Source organism: Pangasianodon hypophthalmus, chromosome 28 (assembly GCF_027358585.1).
Source record: "Pangasianodon hypophthalmus isolate fPanHyp1 chromosome 28, fPanHyp1.pri, whole genome shotgun sequence".
Lineage (NCBI taxonomy): Eukaryota > Metazoa > Chordata > Actinopteri > Siluriformes > Pangasiidae > Pangasianodon > Pangasianodon hypophthalmus.
Window position 1 is genome coordinate 3,735,212 of NC_069737.1, and position 24,697 is coordinate 3,759,908.

At 38.7% G+C, this 24,697-nt stretch overlaps 1 protein-coding gene across 10 annotated transcripts in view; it reads right to left on the bottom strand.

Annotated features, from left to right (window-relative positions):
- LOC113545763 (adhesion G protein-coupled receptor L3) overlaps positions 1 to 24,697 on the bottom strand; it is a 289,900-nt gene that overhangs the window by 236,661 nt on the left and 28,542 nt on the right. For all 10 annotated transcript variants that reach the window (XM_026945335.3, XM_053230930.1, XM_026945333.3 and 7 more), the window contains exon 2: positions 9,583 to 9,673. The gene's annotated coding sequence lies outside the window, so the exon portion shown is untranslated. The remainder of the gene's footprint in view (positions 1 to 9,582; positions 9,674 to 24,697) is intronic.

A 24,697-nucleotide genomic window follows, 5' to 3' on the forward strand; every position in this document is an offset into this window, starting at 1 on the left:
AAAGTTTCGAGTTCATTAATGTGAAATAAAATCTATCAATATACTATATGTTTGACACATTTATAGTTAACATCAGATGCCACTGTAGAATTTTTTTAGAAAGTATTTGGAATCCGCGCCAAAAAAAAGGCCCAAATGCAAAAACCACACTCGTTCTAACACCGTAAAGGTGTTTTTTTTTGCTTGCTTTTGGTTCTTCTCACTAAGGAAGCTCTTCAGTGTTCTGTGTAAAACCCTACAACAGAATAGTTGCTAAGAAGATGCTAGAACAGTTATCCTTCCAAAGCACTCTTGAAAATACTGTTGCAGCAATTTCAATTTTGGCCCAGAAGTAGACTGACCGAATTTCTGCTCTGTATGAAGCCTGATATACAGTACCTGCTGTGTCCAAAACAGAAAGCAGCTGCCTTCATGCCTTGATATCGACACTTCCTCACTTGTCAGCAGCCATATCAGATGTACAGACAGTACATATACAGACTTATTGGAATATGAATGATGCTTAACATGAGAGCTATATTACAGGAAATGTTGCCTTTTAATAAAAAAGAGCCTTGTTAATAAAGGTGTGTGTGGAAAAAGGCCAGGCCTTGCAGAGTCTGGCTCAGTTTTTGCTACAGTCCTGTGGGTTTCCCCTCCATGCCAAAAGCAGCAGCCAAACACCATCACTCTTAACCTCTCAAGATATATTATGAAGATAACACATAGGATCGGCAAAATTTTGTTTAGTCTATTTAAAGGAACTGACTAGTGCATCATCTAATGGATTTTAAGCTTCACTGTGGACCTGACCTGATCTGATCTGACCTATTCATGAACTATGATGCAAGAAAGAACTCGCTATCACTATATCTAGCAAATCCTAAATGGCTTCCTATTGGCAATAAATCGCACTACATAGGGTGCGGAAGCCATTTTACCCTATGGAAGGTGAATGCCACGAATTCCTCTTCTCAGCAGGTCGTGGTTCCCAGCTTACGTGTCATGTTTTGTTCCTAGTTCACCTTTTTGTTATTGTTCTGGTTTCATTTTCTCCTCCCATCCTAGTTCATTGGCTTTTGTGTGCTTAGTCAATTATCTGTGTCAGCTGTGTCTTGTTTCTGGTTTGTGTTTATTGCGTCTTCACATGTTCTTGTTTCTTGCCATCTGGCTTCGTAGGTTTTCCCCTTATTCTGTTTCTTTGCTAAAATTACATTTATTATTAAAGCCTTTGTGCATTGGCGTCCTGGTTTCTCATACATCCTTGTTTTGTTATCATGTAGGTCACCATTTGAGATATGCACTACACTCTGGTTTGATGATCACCATTACCGTCGTCAAGCCTTTGCCTACCTTGTCTTGAAGAAACTTGCATGCATTCCAGCTATGAGTTATCTGATCCAATGACTACAACTTATTTAGGCTAATTTTTGAACTGTAAGAATGATCATCAGTCTGAATATTATGAGCTACAAAGACAAAATATTGGTCTTGTGTGTCATATTTTTCCCCCTACTACTTGGTTACGCTTCCGCTCACCTTAATAACACTGCCAATCCTGTCAGGTAAGGATGCCACCAGCGTTTTTGAGAGAGTTTCTGCAAATTTTATCCACTCTGCAACTGACTATTTCAGTGTTTCGCCTGCTGTTCCAAATAATCCCACAAGTCCAGTGATTTTTACAGACCTCTCAGTGTGTCCCAGTATCCCATCATGCTCATCGAAGTCGAGTCACACAAAGATTTGTTGATTTTAGGGTTGTTATCCTGTAGTATGCTGTGTTCTGCATGGACGTGAAGCACAAAAGTAACCTCAATTCCCTTGAATTAAATTTTATTTCTCTTTTAACAATAGACATTTAACAATAGACATTACAGAAATCATTATAGATATCGATTTAGGTACCTAATGAGCAACTATGAGGTAACAGTGGCAAGGAAATACTCTGAGGAAGAAATCTTGAGAGGAAACAGACTCAAAATGGAACCTATCCTCATCATCTGACACCAGATACTTGGATTATGAATCATTACGTTTCCACAGTTGAAAACTCTAAAGTTACTAAGCGTGCTGAATAAGAGTCCTAGGATGAGAATGGTACAGCATGGGACACAGGGTAGTCTGGCAATCCATTTTTATGCTTATAAGTTATATTGATATTGTATACACTATAGCCAAAAGTTTGCACACACTAATATATGCTTGTTGATAATCCCATTCCAGATTTAGTCCCCCTTTGCTGTTATAAAGGTTGTGAGGATTTGTGTTCATTCAGCCACCAGAGCATTAGTGAGGTCAGGCACTGATGTCAGGCAAGAAGGCCTGGGGCACATCGGCGTTCCAGTTCACCCCAAAGGTGCTCGGTGGGGTTGAGGTCAGGGCTCTGTGCAGGACACTCGAGTTCTTCTACTCCAACTTTGGCAAAGCATGTCTTCATGGACCTCACTTTGTGCACTGTGGCAATGTCATGCTAGAATAGGTTTGGGCCCCTTAGCTCCAGTGAAGAGAAATTGCAATGCTACAGCACACAAAGACATTCTGTACAATTCCAACATTGTGGCAACAGTTTGGGGAAGAACCACATATAGATGTGATCTTCAGGTGTTGACAAATATTTGGTCATATAGTGTAGATTAAGGCACTACTCTTGGTGGATGTGATTAATCGTTTGCTCTGGGAAGCTTAGGTCTTTGTCTATGGAATAAATAGAACGTTTCTGTTACTCTAAATAACTTCTCATGTGCACTGCCAATAGGACTGTCTCCCAGTACTTCTTCGAAGTGTTGCAATGTTTGCACATCCATGGTAGTTAATACCTTCAGATTTGATAGTAAGCACGTCTGTGAGATTAATCCAACGCAAGCACGGAACCCAGGTTTCGGCTGAACTGCTCCGTGTAGAAAAAAACAGCCCAAACAAGACAGCACTTGAGGAGTTCACCTGACAAATGTGTATGTGTGAGCTTCATGTTGCTGCTAGAGAAGGAGTGCTTGATGAATGGCATTTCTTCTAAACACCAGCAGTAAACACAAGCAATGGAAGTGAGCTGATGGATTTCCATGTGTCAAATCTCAACAAATGCACAAAAGACGCACAAGAAAACACACATGCACACACCCAAAGAATCCGCTGTCAAACTATTCCCAGGCTGCCTCAGGCTTCTGACATGATTTGATTGGCCACAGGCCACAGCCGTCAGTCACTGTCAGGCGTTCTCCAGATGTCTCACGCATGCATGAGGTAAGTTTCACAGATTCAGATACAAGCGCATAATAGAGAGAGGGTGTGTCCTGTGAAAGAGAGAGGCAGAAACAAAAGAACAGGACAGGGAAAATGAGAAAACAAGTGAGAAAACGAAGAGGAAAAAACAAGACGGAATGGTGTGTATGAGAGTGTGCTGGGCTCTAGGCTGGCAGAAGGGTACTTAAAAGCCAGGATTTGCCTAACTGACAGGTTGTGGCCAACCAGATGATGAGGTCAGTGGCCTGAGGGAGAGGAAATTGTGTGCATGATGAAGTGTTTGGAATTAAAAACACCAGGAAGCAAACACACTTAATCGCCCCCGATAAACAATACAAATCTACGACAGCATTTGGATTATAATAAATAAATAAATAAAGTAAGACAGACTTTAGACATCTATCTATCTTCCTGTTTATTTATTTAAATATTTGTGTAAAATTCATTACAATGCAGTGACAGTTTGAAACGCCCACCTACTTTAGCATTATTAAATTCACTCCTCTGTGTGTGTGTGTGTGGGTGTGTGTGTGTGTGTGTGTGTGTGTGTGTGTGTGTCTGTCTGTCTGTCTGTCCGCATTTGTCCTGACACTGACTTACGCACATAAGAATAGTGTGTATAATGCACAGTAAGTACTGAATAAGCCTTCATTAGCATGCCCGATTGTGATGGGTACATACTCGCTTAAGGGTGTGTGCACACACATGCGTGTGTGTGTGTGTGTGTGTGTGTGTGTGTGTGTGCGCGCACATGACTTTCAGCATGTCATTGTCATTATTCCCTTAACAGCAGACAGGAGAACAGCAGGAAACATACACACACACACACACACACACACACACACATGCTCCTGTAGAAAGAAACAACACATGATGCACACACAAACAGACGCTGCCTTGAAAATTTGAAAACCTACTAAGAGGAGCGCACACAAATGCATGCCTCTTCTCTTGATTGCTTTACGCATACAAATACACACACAAACACACACATATACACACACACAAACACACACACTTTACTAATATGCAGCAGTTACACCAGTTGAGCTCAAGTCACTCTATAAAGAGGATCCTTTAGTTTAAAAATAGGGCTGTCTATAATTTCAGCTCCATTCACACCACAGCCATTAAGGTGCATCTTAACTAGCAGTATGTAAAATGATCAGAGATCTAAACAGCCGCACTGTGTGATGTTTCTTACCATCTGCTGCCGATCAGTAACATGAACCACCATCAGTAGAAATCCTACATTCACGCTCTTTACACACAGTACACTAGCACTGTTCCTCTGGTTCAGTGTGACACATTTATAAGCACTGTGCTTTCTTATAAGGTACAGACTCAAATTAGCCATATTGTGCATTTCGAATACTATTTCTCATTCTGTTCTGTTGATTGTTACTTATACCACAGCACCATCGAATTCTCCATGCGGATTGGTCAGGTCTGAGCTTCCCAAAAGCATCATAGTACTGTAGAGCTCTGTTAAAAGGTAGAGAGAGAGAGCATCACCTCAATCCCTCACTACCTTTTAACTTTCCGATACTTTTAGCAAACCAGGCCCGGAAATTGTTAATATTCTAGTACAGCAGCTTGGACAGTAGTGTCAGTGGTAATGTAAATCACACACTGCAGAAAATATTATCTTACCAAGTGTAAATATCTTGAATAGAGTCAAAAGTATCTACAAGGTGCCCCAAAAGTCTCTATACATAGGGGACTGCGTCGGTTGGTCTGCGAACTTCCAGTCTTCTTGAATTTGTTATAAGTTTGGCGACAGTGTTGTGTGTGATGTGCTTGCCATTTTTCCTTTTAAAGTCCATCACAACCTTGTGACAGCTTCCCGATCCAGCCATGAGAATGATTTCAATACGTTCATCATTTGTCAAAGGCATGCTATATATAATAATAGGCATATATATATATAATAAGTATTTTGGAAGACATTTTGCTAAAAAGTGTATGGAGACCTTCGGGACATTGTGTAGTATTACTTATTATAAGATTGCAATAATCCAAATAAGATTACTAAGGCTAGTAAATAAAGAAAAGTAAATTCTCTTAATCTACTGGCAGTTAATTTTGCTTCTTTCTAGAAATTTATGTTAAAAATTTGCAAAATGATCTGCCAACAGAACAAAACTATTTCAAGCTTGAAATTGGTAAAGAAAAAAAGGCTAGAAATAGGTTGAATAATCTATAATACTAGACAAATCTGACTATAAGGTATTATATACCTTATATACCCTGTACCATATATACTATAAGATAGTATAGTACTATAGATACTATAGTAACAGCTAATTCACAGGAACTTGTACGGCGGACGCTCCACATAATTTAAGACTAATAATAAATGGATGTTATTTAACAAAGAAAAATAGTTGTTTTGCTGAATTTTTCTGTAAGGAGATGTTTGTTTAACACTTTTGGAAGGAGTCTCCAGTATAAAAGTCAAAGGTAAAGCTGCTCATTTACATTTTCCAACACAGGAAAGTCTTAAGGATGGAGATATTTGCTGTTTCTCAGTAACACGCTGCATTTTTGTTTCTTCGAGAGATCATGACTTTGAGAGAAAGTGAGAAAATGGCTTTCAGTTATAAAGTGATACAGGTGACTAACTTATTTCACAGATGTTCTGCAACATAAATGGAAAAAAGTCAGATGTGTCGTAAACGTTGGCAAACTGCTGTGGTATATAATAGGAATAAAATACTTCAGCGCGTGTTGTTATAGGAAAATAATCAACTTTAGGTGACAGGAACTCTCACCAGGATCTTGTCTTACCTGACAAGATTGGTGCTGTTATTAAGACAAGGGGAAGCATCACCATTCATCCATCCATTATCTGTACTGTTTATTCTACTCAGGGTCATGGGGGAGCCTGGAGCCTGTCCCAGGGGACATGGGTCACAAGACAGGGGAGCCAATCCATCACACACACACACACAGTCACACACTAGGGACAATTTGGAAATGCCAGTCAGCCTACAGCGCATATCTTTGGACTGGGGAGGAAACTGGAGTATCCGGAGGAAACCCCCGAAGCACAGGGAGAACATGCAAACTTCACGCACACAGAGCGGAGGTGGGATTCAAACCCCCCAACCCCGGATGTGCGAGGCAAACATGCTAATCACTAAGCTACCATGCCCCCCAAGCATTACCAAGTATTAGGAAATAAATAACGACAATTTCTTTTTGTCTCTGGAGCTTATTAAGGCTTTTAAGTGGTAAAGTGCAACTTGAGGCCAATTAAGATGCACAGGTTAGAATTAAAAGCTGGCTGATGGCACTGAAGTCAAAGCTCATCATGGCGAGATATAGTTAAAAGAAAACAAAGAAACGAAAGAAAAACCTTTTCTAGTATTACTTCAGAGACACAGATAAGCCTGTTAGGACCTGTGTGTGTGTGTGTGTGTGTGTGTGTGTGTGTGTGTGTGTGTGTGTGTCCTCTCTGCTGAGCTGTATGATGCTGTCAGTTCCGTCAGTTTCTCCTTCAGTCTCTCGGAGTCTCAGGCAGTGCTAGTCGGCTGTCTGAGTCCTCCACACACACACACACACACACACACAAAATCACACACACACACACACACACACACATACACACACGCCTGTGCGCACTGCAGGAGGAAGCTGAGTGTGCACGAGGTGCAGAGGACCTAATGCTGCACATTTTCACACACCTTCAGAAATACAAACAAATACGCTCTATAGATCAGAGTGATAGAAATATGCAAATGAGTATGCAAATCAGGTCATGAATAAACATGTGTGAAAGCGCCTACTAGCCTTTAAGAGTCTCTTCGCGTTTTGATGGTTCAGTCATTGCAGTAGCAAAAACAGCACCAACCTCCAGTTGCAATCAAAGAGCCATTTTGTTTAACAAAGCGCTAACTCGAGCCGAAAGGTAAACAGTTTCAGGTCCTCGCTTTCAGTCAAATCATGTGATTTGCATCTGCCTTCTGGTTCCCAATGGCCTTCCATCACACTCACTCACAAGACAAGTGGTTAGAAAAGAAGAAAATCAGAGCGCAAGGGATATGAGATGAAATATCATAGAGTGTGACGACTGAGTGTGTGTGTGTGTGTGTACACATGCGTGTGTATGTGTTTCTCACCCTCTCGTTTCATCACCACAACTGATGCTAACGTGAAGCGAGCTCGCATTAAGCCAAGGAGAGCACTGAATGAAGGACTCGATTCCACGTCACGCCACATTACTGCATTTCGACTGAATAAAGTCTTCAGACTGAAATTAATTTGACACCTTTCACCACTAATAGGCTGCTTGATTTGTGAGTGAGTCTTACTTTCTAAGAGGCAGAGACACTACAGAGTAAAAGACAAACTGAACATGCAACAACTCTTTTCAAACCAGGAAGTCATTATAGAACTCGCACCAAAAAAGGAGTCTGTAGTAATTTTCTAACATTAATATTGTATACGCTTTTAAAGAAAAGATGTAAAAATCTTCCTCTAGGATTTATTAATGTATTAATCAATCCAGGAAACAAAAACTCGAGCACAGTCATTAATTATTGAAAAACGACCTACAAGCACTTAGCTTGTTATAGAAGAAAGCTGCTTAATATTAAATATCAGTAATTAATTATATACAAAGGTTTCATATTTCACATGGATAATTCTCCTTGGTGGATGACATTTGAGTCTGTGCGACTCACCAAGACAATTTGTCTAAAAATGTTTTCACCACGGATGCAGAACTAATAAATTCCACGTCCGTGACAAGTAAGTGTTTCATTTTTCCTCGTCTCCATAACCAGTAATTTTAGTTGTAGATTAATGCGTGCGTAAATGCGTTACGAAACACTTTAACTAACTCACGATTGTTATTTCCAAAATAATCGGTTCTTCGATCTTCACAATTCTCTCGTGAAGGATTCTATATTAAAATAGGACAAAACATACTTAGGGTATATTGTGATATTTTACTATACATGATATTGATTGGAGTATTTAATTTTGCGCCAAGAAGTAGACGTGCCAATGATACGAACATGAAAATCCTAGCACACTGCAAGAAAAAAGACATAATTTTACCACAAAGAAAAAAAAACGATGTCCATGCTAAAAGTATAAAGGATAAGCAACACATTCTACCCTTTACTAGCGAAAGACCATAGCCCCGCCTTCTTGCTTTCTATTTGTTCAAAAAACTTAGTTTTGCAAATTTGTAGGTCAAAGGTCACCTGGATATAGTCAGTACAAAGTGAAAGTAACTGGAAGCTAATGTGCAGCTTTCATGTCCCTTTCCCCTTCAGTGAAGTGGCTTTTCCACCATGCAAATTGTATTAACATTTGATCAGCAGAAAGAACCAGAAAATTGTACTTTTCAGACGTCTCCCGTATCGTCACAATAATGCTAATGCTAAAAAATCGTAGCTGTTGGCACCCCGGAACAAGATATGCTTTTATATTTTTATGTTTTATAAGTTGTAAGATAAAGTAATTGGTTAAAAGAAAATATTGATATCATATCATCAAAATCATCATATCACACAACCCTAGTGTTGTTTATGATGGAGGAATTCACTAATATTTAAGTGAATAAAAAGCAACGATCACGATGTATGCTACAGAAACTGAAAAGAAAATATATATCATGAAGCACACACAAGTGATTTCTAGCTGACTGAAAGTAATGGCACCCCGAATGGAATCAAACTCCTGAAGTCACTACATTATTCAAGTAGGATTCGTTTATTATCGATGGCTTCATCGTGTAAGAACTGTTGGGTGTAAGTGCAGGAAGGAACGTGAGGAAAGGAGAAGGAGCTGAGTAATTGAATTCACTCAGCTGTTGCTCTGGTGTGAAAAATTAGATGAGGGCACAAGAGAGACAAAACAATGACAAATGCGGGAAAGAGAAGAGACAGAATAAGAGAGCAGGAGCAGCTGCTCCTTTGCATGGCTGCGCCGAAACCATTTGAATGGAGGAAAAAAATGAAAACACGCGCTGCACGTGGTTACCAAGCAAAGACACACGTCGTCGTGGTTACCAAGTGAGAAACGTCTCGCTGCGGGGGGGGGAAGGGAGGTAAAGGCTTCTGCGCAAGTCTGCACATGATGATGAGGACATATCGTCTTTTTTGCCAAAAACGTCATATTGTCATATCAGCCTAATGCTTCCCATCTGTCTGTTCTATAAAATGTATAATTACTCCTGAATTCATAAATATGAATGAACGTGAACAATACCACCTCTGAGAGCAAAGTGAATAAAGTACCAGTGACAGCTAATACATCACAGAGACGCGGGGCAGCCTGTGAAAAGGGGCGGGAGCTTTGCTTTTGATGAATGAGAGCATATGGATAACAACGTGACTTTCTCCTTACCTGTGTGTGTCCTTCTACAGGGCTAAAGGTGTGTAAACTTCCAAGCACAGTCAGAGCAAAGGTCAAACCAAAGTCCACTTCCTACAATTCCCTGCAGAAAAACAAGCAGAAAAAAAGAAACATTAGTACATTTCTTAATGAGATTTCTTGGTACATTTTATTTTTTGGATGACAATTAAATACAACTTCTTTTAGGGGTGCCAATAATTTATTTAAGTGCAAAAAGTACTACTATTTTTTTTCCTGCTGTTGTAGTGATTGGGTGGTTTCCAACAACAACATGGCCTGAAGTGTTTCATTCCTCTTATACCACAGATTTTTTTATTAATATAATAAAGAACAACAATTTTTATCCATTTATAGATACATCTAGTGTTGTGGAACAAATGCAAAACAAGTCACTAGCATTATAGCAGCTAAAACAGTCATTTATTACTGTTTATTAAGTATAAACGTTATTTCATAAAAAAAAAAAAAAAAAGTTTCTGTTAAAGGGTGCCAATAATTCTGGAGTTGATTATATAGTGCATGTTGCTTGACTTTACTTCTAGCTTCTTCCAGGATTTGTTTAAAGGTGCAGTCAGTGATTTTGAGAGCTTGTCTGAAAGTTAAAACCCAACCCAAACACCCTCTGATCAGTATTCCTTCCAAAGCCACGCCCCTAAAACAGCAGAACCGACCGGCAAATAAAGACGCCTTCTGCCTCCTTATTCTGATTGGCTGAATGAACATGATCATTCCAATCATGTCTTTTTTTTGCTCCTGAGCCTCAGGCACTGCTGAGACTGGAATCTCTAGTCAGATATTTTATTGACAGCTGCCTGAGGAGACGTTATTACATATCACAATACGTGATCTGACTTGAAAATGGTTCACCATGCCTTGCGACACCCAGGGTTGCCAGATCCATGGATTTCCTGTGTGTTCTGAATTGTGTATTTTGTATAAATTTGATTGTTAATAGCTTTATAATAAAATTATATTCACATTCAACCTAAGTAATTGAATTATACCCAAATCCTACCTCAAAAAAAACTCTAAAATAATGGAAAACCATGATACACTTGATCTATTTTGGTCTAATTTGTTTGTTTGTTTGTTTATGCTCTTTTGCTGTTTTAACCCATCTGTTCTCAGCATTCGATTTGTGTGCATTCTGAGATGCTTTTCTTCTCATCACGGTTGTAAGGAGTGGCTGTTTCAGTTATCGTAGCCTTCCTGTCAGCTTGATGCAGTCTGGTCATTCTCCTCAACGTGGCAGTTCACTGCATGTTTTTTTGGCGCAGTTTTGTGTAAACTCTAGAAACGCTTGTGCATGAAAATCCCAAGAGATCAACTCTGGGATTATCTGACCTATTTTCCTAACTAACACATTTTTCACTGCTGAGGAGCTAACCTTTTTTAATCATTTGATCATTTTAATCATTTGACACCACACATACCTCACATAGAGTGTGATAAATAAACCAAGCCTTGAATATATGCTCTTCACATTCTGAGAAACATCAATATTCATAGGACAATTTATTAATTCGGCTTTCTGGGCAATCTGTAATGGAGTAGAGAGAATGAGCTGGAAAATAACTGGCATTGTCACATAAACACTGAGGAAATGAATAAGTAGTGATAGTGCTGAAGACTCCAGATGATGATGATGATGATGATGATGATAATGGTGATGGTGAGGATTTCCGCTTGCTCAGTGGTGCTCTTACCCTGAAAAGCCCCATTAGACTTCACATAACGCACTGAGACAGCCATTATGATGATGTGTTATTGTGTGAGTGTATGTGTGTGTGATGTGGCAGATGGCCTGTATATGTAAGATGGCTTTGATGACGTCCATGCCTGCATATATATATATATATATATATATATATATATATATATATATATATGCAAGTGATAATAAATGTATGAGGCTGAGCGCCGGTCAGACAAGTGTTTAAGAGGCAGATTTAAAGCTGTGAGAGTCTCTGCTCTCAATAGCATTAGCGCTTGGTGCTAAACAGCCTGTTCCTGCCCCATTAGCATTCTGATGGCCTATCTTTCTCCTGTTCTCCCATCTCATGCATATCTGTTCTTGCATTTTTAAGATGTACTTGCACATCTGATCCAGCGCTTTTTTTGACTTCTTTACTAACTGCAGAAGGTTTTTTTCCTTCTCAGACACTTCACAAAGGTTTCCCGAACATGAAAAGGTTGAATTTAATTACGGTGCGAGTAATGAGACCCTCAGCCACACTAAGTGGACCATTTCATGATAATTAATTCTTCTGAAGCTTAAATAATTAAGCACACACACACACTCACACACCAGTATTTTACAGCATCTTTGTCATATCGAAAACACAACAACACAACCACACAACAACACACCACATGTTACCCCGGGTTTTCTAGCCTGTGCCAAGCATTGAGACATTTCCAGTATTGTTTCCAACTGTGAAATCGATTTGTTGCTAATGAGCACAATTTGATCTTAGTAGCACATTGATATGTGAAGCAACAACAAAGCGTCCACCCCAGAGTCACCCGACACACACACACACTCACACACATACTTTCCAATCAGAACGGCAGCTTGCAAAGCAGGCAGCATTTCAGAGCAGCATTTAACAAAATACATGCATGACGTACATGCATTTTCAAATACTCTAAATTGTAGGTTTCATAAATAAATTGAAGTCACCTCTATTCTAATAGCACTTTATTCTAATAGCACAGTGCAAGTATGCTTACTCACATGTTAAGTATGCTTACATGTTCGAGTCTATCAGATGTAAAGTAGCATAATTCTGTTACTACACTTAGATATCTGAGTAGTTAAGTATACTTAATGTAATCCTCGTCAAGTATGCTTAGACATTTGAGTATTTCAAAAGTAAAGTAGTGCAATTCTGATTAAGTATACTTAGTATATCCAAAAGTAAAGTAAAGGTTGCAAGCAAGTAACAGTAAGTGCATCCGGCATAAAATCTGTGCCAGATCAAACATGTGGACCAACGATCCCTAACGAGAGCAGCTGAAAGAACAAAAACATACTGTAGTATATTGCAAAGACTTAGTCTGAGGTACATTATTTTGCATATTTAAGGCCAACAACTCCCATTATTCTGTCCCTCAGACAAAAAATTTCCATGAAAGTTTTAAGAACCATAGTGGACCAATCTGTCATTCCAACTGATGCTTAATGTTGTAAATACTTTGACTAATTTATAGCTAATAATCGTACTTGTGTTGGTAGATTGCCAAAAGTCATTCTGTCGTTAAAATTAAAACGACTTTACGCAGCTAACTTGCTTGTCACTAATTTTCTAGCATTATTTAGCTAACTAGCCTTGTGATTTAGCAAACAGTAGTCTAGTGCTGTTCAGCAGGGGAAAATTGCAGCTGCTAGTTTGGGATTTATCCCCAGGTAAGACAATAAACTAGCAAGTAATAGTGAATAAGCAAATTTCAGGCTAAAAGCTGTGAAGTATGATGACACTAATAGGCACCCTGAGCAAAATTCCTACCAAGGTTGCTTTTTAGCTAAATCCTTCGTATCTCTCTCTGTTAAAGCCTCTATATTTCTTTATTTTCAATAGTCAGCCCTGGGCTCCACTTGACAAGTGTGTAAGTTACACTTTTCTGTTCAGTCATCAGAATGAATATAACAGTGAGGTCACACTGAAGCCTCAAGCTTTTCTTTCACAGATTCCCCCAATTACATCATACAGTTTTTACCTCAATCTCTACTGCATGAGTCCCTGATACACTAAGCTTATTCTGGATTCAGGAGATCAGTGCAGCATTTACAGGGCTAGCCAGTCCATTTTTTTAAAGACCTACAATACAGAACAATCATCATAGACCACTGTGAAGAGCTGTAACCAAGGCATAAAAACATGTTTCCTGCATCTCTACAGTGTGCATGCTGATCTAATAACAGCTCCACCCTCCTGCCCCCTCACATTCATGTAATCAGATTCATTAGAATATAAAAGGCAAAGCTCCTGGAACAGCACTGTAAGAATTATGATTTATGTAAGCCCTGATCGACATTCGCATAACTCACAACTGACAGGACAGACCGTTTGCATACCAATAAATATCTTTTGTATTCGAGTTCATACAGATGCTTTAAAATGAAATCTCAGGAGTTTTATTGGTGTGATCCATGCATCATGAATTATTTCAATCACTTATCAGGTAATATAAACTAAAGCAGTAGGTGTCAGGTGGAAGTGTTAAATACAAGTGTGGGTGAAATGGTATGGGAATATATTGTTGCCTTTCTGCGAAATTAATTGAATCACAAAAAGAGATTTAGTATGTATCAAATGTACACATTATAATGGTGTTATATATCACACATATTTTTATTAAAGCATTTTTAAGCAATTTCGAAAAAAATAAATAAATAAATTCAAATGAAAAAAATGCCAACCCTGCATATAAATTAATATTTGATTCATGCACTTTTCCAATAAGCCAATTATGAGGAAGCAGCGCAATGAATAATTCATGCAGATACAAGTCAAGAGCTTCAGATAATGTTCATATCAAACATCAGAACAAGGAAAAATATGTGATCTCAATGACTTCCACAGGAGCATGGTTGTTGGTGCCAGACAGGTTGGTCTGAGTATTTCAGAAACTGCTTATCTCCTGGAATTTTCACGCACAACAGTTTCTAGAGTTTACATGGTGCAAGAATGGTGCAAAAAAACCAAAAAGCATCCAGGTACTGCAAGTGGAAATGCCTTGTCGATTATACTGTACAGGTCAGAGGAATGACCAGACTGGTTCAATCAGACAGGACGGCTTTGGTAACTCAAATAACTACTCTTTCCAACCATGGTGAACAGAAAAGCATCTCAGAATGCATAACACATTGAAACTTGAAGCGGATGGCTACGGCAGCAGAAGACCATGTTGGGTTTCACTTCTGTCAGCCGAGAACAGGAATCTGAGCACAGTGGGTACAGGTTCACTAAAACCGGACATAAATGGTATCTGGCAACTTAAACACAGTAAATTAAAAATGCAAAAAGTGTGAAAAGCACTTCAAATAAAAAGTCTCAGCTAGTAATTAGTAATTATTAATTATTATATAAGCAATTAGATTGCTGCTAAGTACTCATATTACTAATACTCAAATTACTGTGTAATTTTAATGACTTTTTGTTGAAAAATAATGACTATATATATATATATATATATATATATATATATATATATATATATATATATATATATATATATATATATATATATAATGTGTGTGTATATATGTATATATAGCTAATAGCAGGGTGTTTGGTCAATTTCAAAGAATCAGATCAGAGCTCTGGTTCTGAAAAGTCTTATTTCATCCCCAGGTACTTTAACAATATTCTATAAGCTAACGCAGCAAACACGAAACTCTGCTCCTAAGCCAGTTAGCACACTTAGCACACACTCAGACAATAGCTCTCATTCAAAAACACCCGAATATGTGCCTTCCCCTGTGCTAGCACACCTCAATCAGGACTTGAGAAACTCAAACTCTGAGCTGTTTGGCATACTCCTAGTTATGAGTTACAAATGAGAGTTGAGCAAAACATGTGCTGTTATTTCGTCATAAAGACCTGCCAAAATTTGCATGACATAATGACAGCAGTGTATTTTACAGCCGAGCCTGGCACACAGAGGCATAAGTTGATTGCGGGAAAGGAGAAGGAAAGAGTGCGGGTTTCCGCTGGGTTACATCAGCTAAGCGGAGGCAGAGTGTTGTGCCGCTGTGTGCCTGCACTAGCTTACTGTAAGGCACAAAGCCTGCAGCAGCCTTATGCCTTCTCTTTCTCTATCACTCACACACACACATGCACAGACACTGAACCATGCTCTCAGGTTAGCGCTAAATATGAGCCAAGACTTCTGCAACCTTGCAACACTGTGTCATTTGTAATTAGCAAGGAACTCTTTCTCTTTCTGCTCTTTCTAATTGTTCTCAGATGCTCATGTGAGTCTTTGATTCTTTCTTTCAGAAACATCACTAAATCCCAAATATTTACTGGCAGCAAACATCTTAACCAAATCACTGGCGTTAGCAAAATGTACGTAACAAAATATCACTCTCCACAGGAGAGGTCACATGGCATCCACACATCCATCTTACTTCATTTCTTTTAGCTAGTCGGCTGTCCAAAACCCACATCACTCATGATTTATTATTCAAAGACGAAATCCGTTGTAGCTGCAGTCATGACGGATGATGAATGGGCTGCTTTAGGCACACAGTTGAAGCTAGAGTTTCTACACAGACGACCAGCACCACAGCCACACTCATTAGTCAGTATTGTTAAACTACTACAACTCTACATGCGGATACAACGGTTTATACAAGCTTTCTGTTTCAATTCAAAGACGTCTGCTTTTCTCAAATTCCGTCCCGCTAGTACAGTTTTGAAGTTATTAATTAATGTGGTCCTGTATGTCGTATTTAGAACAATGTTTCAGCCAAAGTTCTCAGCCAAAACAGTAATAGTACCAACGTTTTGACCAAACTTGCAGTTAAAAAATGGTTATCTGTAGTTTTTTAGGTCGAGGTTTACAGGATTAAAGGTGAAGTTTTAATTACATAAAAATATCAGTTGAAAACATCTTGAATTTCTCATTATGTTGGATTTGATTGGTCAGAAAATGTCGACGTTTATTTAACATTTATGGAAGGAGTCTCCAGTGTCAGTGCTTCGTAACATTCAGAGCTAAAGCTTTAAGTTACCCAATACAAGAAAGTCTAAGGATTGAGAACACTGGCATTTTCCAGTGACAAGCTGCAATTTTGTTGTCTTATTAACTTCAAGAAAAAGTTAAGGGAACAAGTGTTTATAGCTGTAACATAAGTAATAACAGGAACTCACTTTCTTATGGATCTTCCACAACTTTTTTATGCGTTCATAGTTAAACGTATCTATGAACGGATAAAAAGTATGATGATGAAAAAAAATTGATGTCGGTGTGGTTACATTAACTCTGCAAGGAAATCTTTGATGAAGGCACACACATCCACCACCAATCCCATACTTTTTTTTCTTTAACAAATCAAGCCAAAACAAATTATTGTCCTGTGAAACTTACATTAGTTAAAAAAAAAGGTATGGCCCCTGTGTGAAGACATTTCTACAATATAGTGTATGTATCATGATATATATAGCTTTGCTAACAAAACAGTAGGGTTGCATTTTTTTGCATTAAACAAATTAACATGGAAAAAATTAAAATTTAAATTGTAAAAAATCATGGCAAAATTTTAATATCAGATCAACTGTTTCCAATCAGGGTCCATAACTGTTATTTATATATATATATATATATATATATATATATATATATATATATATATATATATATATATATATATAAAACTGATGATAACTGCGATATCCCTGACAATTGAGATCACAATATCAATATTATATAAGAATATTACCCAGCTCTAGATATACTTCAGTATTCCGAATATAAAGTTATTAAAATTTATGGAGCGAGAACGAGAGAGAGGAGCTTGATAGGGGAAGTGATTTTAATTAAACCTGGCCATTTCTCTAAAAAAGGATTACAGTCAAGTACAAAGGATTAAGAGTAATGTTAAAAAGAATGCTCAAGAATTTGAATAGATATTTTACAAAAAGGTTTAATGGAAAAACATGCTTAAGAAAGACCTCAGAACATCTAATTAAATCAAAATTAGATGACGTATACCAGATTTACTAATAGTCGTCATTCCAAACAGGCTAAATCTTAGATTTCTTAGGTTGAGTCTAAGATAATTGTACTCACGTGTCTTGTTTGGAAAGTCTTGACCTGAAACCGTGATTAGCAAGATAACGATTGGCTAATGAGAACAATCTGGAGGCCTGAAGAGAGGACACTAAAAGATTTTTGTAGGAAAATGTGCACACGATTACGACTGTTGAATTCTCGATTCTGATTGGTTCTGAAGGTTTTGATTCATTTTCTATAACAGCAGCTCTGACAGTAGTTCCAGCTGCAAAGTTAATATTAAACAACAACGTTTCTATAACAACGTCCACAGGGACTTGTATGGCAGACACTTGACATAACCAGTTTGTAAAAACATAATTCCTGATATTGTGAAGGTTTAGCATGTTTAGAAAGGAGTCTCCAGTGTCAGCTATGTGTAACAGTTGGTGTTAAAGCTGTAAGAATTTGTTTCCAGACACATGTAAGTCTTCGGGACTGATCACTTTGTGCTTTTCATTTTCTCAGTAACATGACAAGCTACGTTTATTTACGACCGTTTACGAACTTGTTTTGTGAACGTTCCACAATGTATTTTATCCACTTATAACTATAAACGGATTTTAAAAAAAGTATAATGTGCCATTCGTTGATTAATAAAGTGTTGGGAACTTGCTGTGATATAAGAGGAATAAAACATCCATCGAGGAAAATAAACAACTTCAGGGTGGTAACAATGTTACACTAAAAAATGACATCTTATCAAGCAGAAATATATTGAATATAGTCACATTTCCAAAAAAAAAGAAGTAAAATTATCCGCCAACAGAATAAGAAAATTTCAAGCATGAAATTAAATTAATGGAAGTAAAAAATGTCGATATTAGTTTTAATAATCTTGGTTTACTCTACTCCTATATTAGGAAATATTACATACATTTAACTGTTTTCAAGACATTTTCACTTCCTAATGTTTTTTTTTTTTTTTTTGCAGTGCATACTATGCTCCACCATGTTTTATTCCATACATAGCAACAAGTTACTATCTCTACATCACAGGAAAATTTTTTAATATTCCACCGTATAAAAAAACCCATGCAAAAAATTAATTAATTAATTAAAATACAAGTACTTTATGGCCACAACCTAAATCATGTGAAGAAAATGGAAAAAATTAATACAATTAAGAATTAACAAAAATAAAAAAAGATACATGTAAAGATTTAGAATGTGAGATCACAGCATGTTTACATGTTTAGAATAGGTCTGCTTCAGAGCAAGTCTGAGCTTGTGGACTTGTTGACCACAAATTAAAAAAAAAAAAAAACACACATTTTAGATCATCAAAACATCAATCAGTAATCCACGTACAGGGCCCAGGTCAAAACTCTTACTACATTTACTGTTGTAAAAGTAATATTGGGGGGAAAAAAAATCACATATTTGCTAAATCCAGCTTGGAAACACAAGCTACACAAACATGACACAATCCACAAATTGTTGCACTTTTCACACTACAGGGAGCAGCAACATCTCACTCAGTCTCAGTGTTGCAACATTAATCACATTTTCAATTAAGAAGCCTCTGACTGCCAATGCTCCACTATCAAGCATAATAGCTTCCCAAAAATGGTCGACTATCACTAAGCTTGCCAGGTGATAAGGGACTGAGATTCTGGCCAGCAAACTTATTGTAGCAATTCAAACGAACAGAACCACAATTAGGCGATCTCAATCACATCCGAGTGTGAATTCTGGAACACACACACGCACGTTCAGACAGTAAATCCCCCAGTGTGTAGTTAACACCTCTCCACTCATCTGTTCTAAGTATCTTAAAATGGACCGATCAGACAACTGAATTATTTATGGTCTCTTTTCTCGCTAATGCCTCTGCAGATTGCTGCTGTTTAGCTCGGATGCTAACGCGAGCTGATATGAGCATGGCATTCATGTGAGCACATCGTGTTAATTCTGGGTGAAAGCCTGTGTCCTGGGCGAGGACCAACACACACACACACACACACACACGCAGGTCACCACGCAGCTTGTCACATCAACATTTAGCAGTTTGCACGCCGACAGGCGTAAAATGTGCTGGGAACGCCACTGGAACTGGAGCGTTGTCTTCCTCATCAAACAGGCCGTGACCTGATTACTGAAAAGTGCCTCGTGCCAAAATGGCCGCCTGTAGTTCCGCAGCATGGGATGGCGGGAACGGCCGAAGAACAGATCTGATATGGAAAACTCCAAACAGCTAACCATATCATTAGCTCCATAATAACCTTGAAGATGTGCTTTCACTGTATTTGGTTTGATAAATACGTAAAATGCCACAAGAGGAACTTGTACCAGCTGTTAAATGTGTATACAAGCAAAAACAACTGGTAGATTCTATCACAGTGATTGAAATCCAAAGAATTTTGAGTTGCGTTTTTTTTTTCATTTTTCTGTACACTAAAATACTTTTCATTTTTAACTTTTAGTGCAAACTCAGCTATCTGATTCTTTAATCTGATTTTTGTCTCTTTTTTTTCGCTCTGAATTGTATAGCTGCAAACAAACAAAAAAATATAACGAGAAAAAAAAATACAATTCACTATTAAATGGAAACATTTACAGAAAAACTTTTATATTCCAAAAAAAATGTATCTTAGCAAATGAAAATACTTTGAATCCCGGCACATTTAGCTAAAATAAGATAAGAGATAGGATTTATCGAATATTTCTCGTTATGAAATAATTACAAAACAAATATAAACTTATTAAGCCAATTTTTAGACATACCATACCAGCTTTTTTAAAACTACCCACAATCACAGAATGATGGATGCTTTGGAAGTCTTTTAAAATGATAGTGATATGGTTTACATCATCTCCAGTATAAGTATGTCACCTTCAGCTTCTGGGAGCTGTTAGGAGGAAAAGGGAAGTAAACTAACAAAGGTTAGTGACAGATAGTGTCAAAGCCTCACTTTATATTTGCATATGTCATTTTTTAATGAATAAATTCAGTCATTCAGCTTCAGTAACTGCCTTATCCTGGAGCCTATCACAGGAACACTGGGTGCGAGGCAGGAATACAACCTAGGGCCAATGTAGCATAGCTAGTCCTTCTACTGGCACGTTTTTAGGAGGTGGGAGGAAGCTGGAGAACCTGCAGAACATTCGAAACTCCACACAGACAGTAATCCGAGCTCGGGACTGAACTAGGGACCCAGCTGCTAAAAAATATATTATGGATGTATATTAAGTGATTTTTTTTTTAGAAAGCATTTGGATCAGCTTATGACACAAGCATATATAAATCATTTTAATGAACTACACTCTCAAAACCCGGTTTTTTAACAAGGTGCTGGAGACATGTGTCCCCAGCGTCCCAGCATAAGTTACGGACCCGCTTCTTGTTGGAGACATGCGTCCCCAGCGTCCCAGCATAAGTTACGTCTGTGCTTCTTGTTGGAGACATGCACCCCCAGCGTCCCCGCATAAGTTACGTCTCTGCTTCTAAGGGTTAAATGGAAGTTGAACTCTGCATGGAGTTAATTACATACCTCTGGTTTAAACAAAGTCAAGCTTGCAGACCAGGGCAGGCCCTTTTGTGTCATGTATGTGTTGCAGGAAATGGTTGGCTAAGGTTAAGCGTAGCAATGGGTTATATGTACAACAGGTCATTCATTCCTTCATTTCCTTTATTTAACCTTGTAAAGGGGTATGTGTTCTCAGTTTGCAACAATGACCAGGAAATATGCAGTGCTACTCTTGCTAGCTGAACGCATTTGAATGCATGACCCTGTTCCTCCGTCACGCCCGCCTCGCCTCCATCGCAGCTCCATACATCCTGCTTGACTTCCACGTCACATTACACTGCTTCTAATGTATGGAAATGGCGACCAGGGTGACAGAGGATGTAATGTATGGGATGACTATCCGCCATTCACACATACACACATGCACTCGCTGTTCAAAAAATCAATAATTAGGGCAAGTGTGCAAAGCACTTAAGACTGGCCATGGCTGTTATGTGGCTAAGGTCGGTCTTAGTCTTAAAAGAAAAAAAGAGAGAAAGACATGAGATTAGTGGAGTCATTTAGGTCCTTGAAAACTGTACTGCAATCAATCTTTGATTAGTGGATTGAGAATTTCTACACTGTAGCACACTGGAGCTCTTAAATAATGGCACCCAGAATGGATAGCTGACAATAGACGGCATGGTCTGATCTTTGTGTCACCACCGCGGCCTTGGTTCGATTCCTGGCCAGGGAACCGCACACAACAGTGCACTTCCAGTGCTGGTCCCAAGCCCAGATACAATTTGGGAGGGTTGCGTTAGGAAGGGCATCCAGAGTAAAAAAAAACTGTGCCAAATCAAATATGCAGACCAATGATCTGCTGTGGCGACCCCTAACGGAAGCAGCCAAAAGAAGAAGAAGAAGAACAGCAACAACAATAATAATAAAAATACTAAAATAGTAAAACTCCTCTACTGAATGTACTTACACCTCTAGGTCATGTACATAAGCTACCCAGACAACAAATTACTCAATTTGAATGTAACCAAATCATCAGGCTGAGGTTACATTTGTACTTCACGCCCAAGCAGAACCCAACACTGCAGGACGGGACAAATCATAACGTAATTAACTAGCCTTCCCAGCAAGAGAAAGCTCTAATGTGCCGCCCACTCTTATGTTTTGGATGCCCGGGAACCTAATTGACTAGGCTAAAAAAAATGGTAGCAAATATAATGTAATAAAGCATGGCAAGCTAGACACAAACAAGAATATTAATTGCGGCATAGGGAGTGACTCGGCCAATCATCATTACCCTTTTCTAAGAAAGTGTGTGAAGTGGAACATCTTTATATCCTACATAAAAGACATTATACACATCCAGTTAGCGTATTTATTTCTCTTGGCTCAGTTGTGTTAGCAGGAGAGTCATATGATGGCTTTACATTACACATTACACATTACATTGTACAATTGTAACAGTCGTAGGTCATCCATGAAAGCTCATTAGACTGGTAAAAGCCGATGTGCATAGTTCAGGAGGCAGTAAGGTTCAGGGTGAATCAAGGTGCATTGCATCACCGTGTAACATTCGTCTGTGTGTTTTTTTTTCCCAAAACAAAACAAGGTTTTTACTTATTCTGGTTGTTGAACGAGAAAAATACCCTGTGATGGTGAGGTACTATGAATGAAAAACTAATAGCCCAGACACATGATCTTGTCCCAAGAACCTGGACTAGTGATTTCATAGGGCCAAATCAGTGTACGACTTGCACGATGGGCATGATGGCACACTGGGACAACTCGATTTCATATAACACATGTGGAATTATTTGGAACACCGAAATAGGCCACAAACTCTTGTTGAATTGTCACTCAGTCAGTGGAAGAGAAGATCAAATTGAAAGGAACACTGATGAAATCCTTACCTGACAAGATTGGCACTGTTATTAAACACTGGGAAAGAAAAGCCACGTGTTTTGTCTGGGGACACAATGTTTCGTCTAAGTGATGACACAGTTATTTTCGTTTAGGTTACGACTTTTATCATACCGCATGTGAGAGGGCGCTTACGAAAGAGTAACGGCAAAGTCATAAAACCTCCTCATTGTTGAATTGACTCTGTGCGAATTTCAATTAAAACTCTTTGAACCCCATCATCCAGAGTCATTCTCATTCTCCGTCTCATTTGAAGGGAGAAAATGAGAATGTTACCTATCCATAATCTCTCTACAAAGTGTGAGTGCAAAATAGTGGGACAGATAACAGTGTCAGAAACCAATAAAGCAGAAAATAACTCTAAAAATGGAGTTGAACCGATTGTGTACGTGTCAGAGCGTGTACAGAATGTGTGTATGCCTTTTTCATGTTTGTGTGTACATGTGTGTGTGTGTGTGGGTGTATGTGAGTGGGTGTGGGTGGGTGGGAGAGGCAGAGCCTGAGCGTGAGGCTACACAAAGTGGTCAAATTATACCAGTGTTAAATGTTACAGGGTTCAATTAAACAGATGCTGGCCGCCTAAGCTTGGGGAAAATTCGACGATAATGTATTCAGATTTGGAGTTGGATGTCTGTTTCACTTTCTTACAAAACTTCTGCCGTATCTCCTGCTCTAATTAGCCCCATTAGGGAATTTAGAAAAAAAAGGAAGGAAGTGAGAAAAGAAAAAAGGCAAGGATAGAGAGACATATACAATAAGTATGTGAAAGAGGGAGTGAATGAATGAATAAATGAATGAATAAACGAATGAATGAATGAGGAAGTCAAAAAATGTATCTGGATGACAGCACAAATCTATAGCAGGGATGGAGAAACCATACTCTCCCACACCACACACACAAATTGGAGCGTTTGCACCCTGGAGTGCTGAGTGATTTAGACGATCGATGAAGCAGCCAAGCAACGACACCTCTTAACGTGTGTGTGTGTGTGTGTGCGTGTGTATGTAAACTGCACCTTGATATGTGAAGCTATTTTTGAATGACCAGTAATTCATGTGTGAAATATCAACTAAATTATTTCCCCTCACCTTCATAGTGGTGTGTGAGTGTGTATGTGTGTGTGTGTGTGTACATGTACAGGAGCCCGGCATTATCATAATGACACTCCTCTCTCTATGAAGTGTGTCTCCTCTCACTCCCTGCCTTGCAGTTACATCCAAAACGCAGCGGAGGAGAAAATTGTGCATGTGACGTCTGATGGTTTCAGGCGCAAAAAAAACCTCCTTAGCGATGTGAACACGGCCTGCATTTTCAATCAGCCAGTCCCCTTCCGACCCTCTATAAATTACAAAGAGATTCCAGTCACCCATGAGCTGTGCATAATCAGAAATATATGCAGTCAAGGACATGATTCCACCTATCGAGGTCAGCGTCCCTGGTAAGTTCGCGCACAATGCATGTTTGAGCCACAACACAGACAAAGAGCTTTTCATAGACTGAAAGAAAGGGATATACAGACTCGACAAATTCCTGTTCTGCTAGCAGACGACGGCAGATAGCAGGAAGTGAAGCTTGAGTGATGATTTTTTTTCCTTTCTAGTTATCAAGAGATCATTGGAAAAAAAAAAATCCAACAATTTCAAGCCAGGTTATCCAAAGAGCTCTTGAAATTTCATCAAGTTGCTCTAGAGTGGTGCGGAAATTGGAGGGATAATCAGATGAAAAATGAAATAAGAGGTATAAAAGGTAGATCCTGGATAAAAAAAAAAAAATTGAGTGATCACTTCCAGTAACCTTCACCACCCCCGACCCTCCACTCCCGTTTAAAAGAGGATGGGCTCGGAGGCTGTACAGATGTAATTGCAAGTGAGGTGTGTGTGTGTGTGTGTGTGCATGCACGTGTGTTTCCAATAAACTCAGCGGTTTCTGGTGT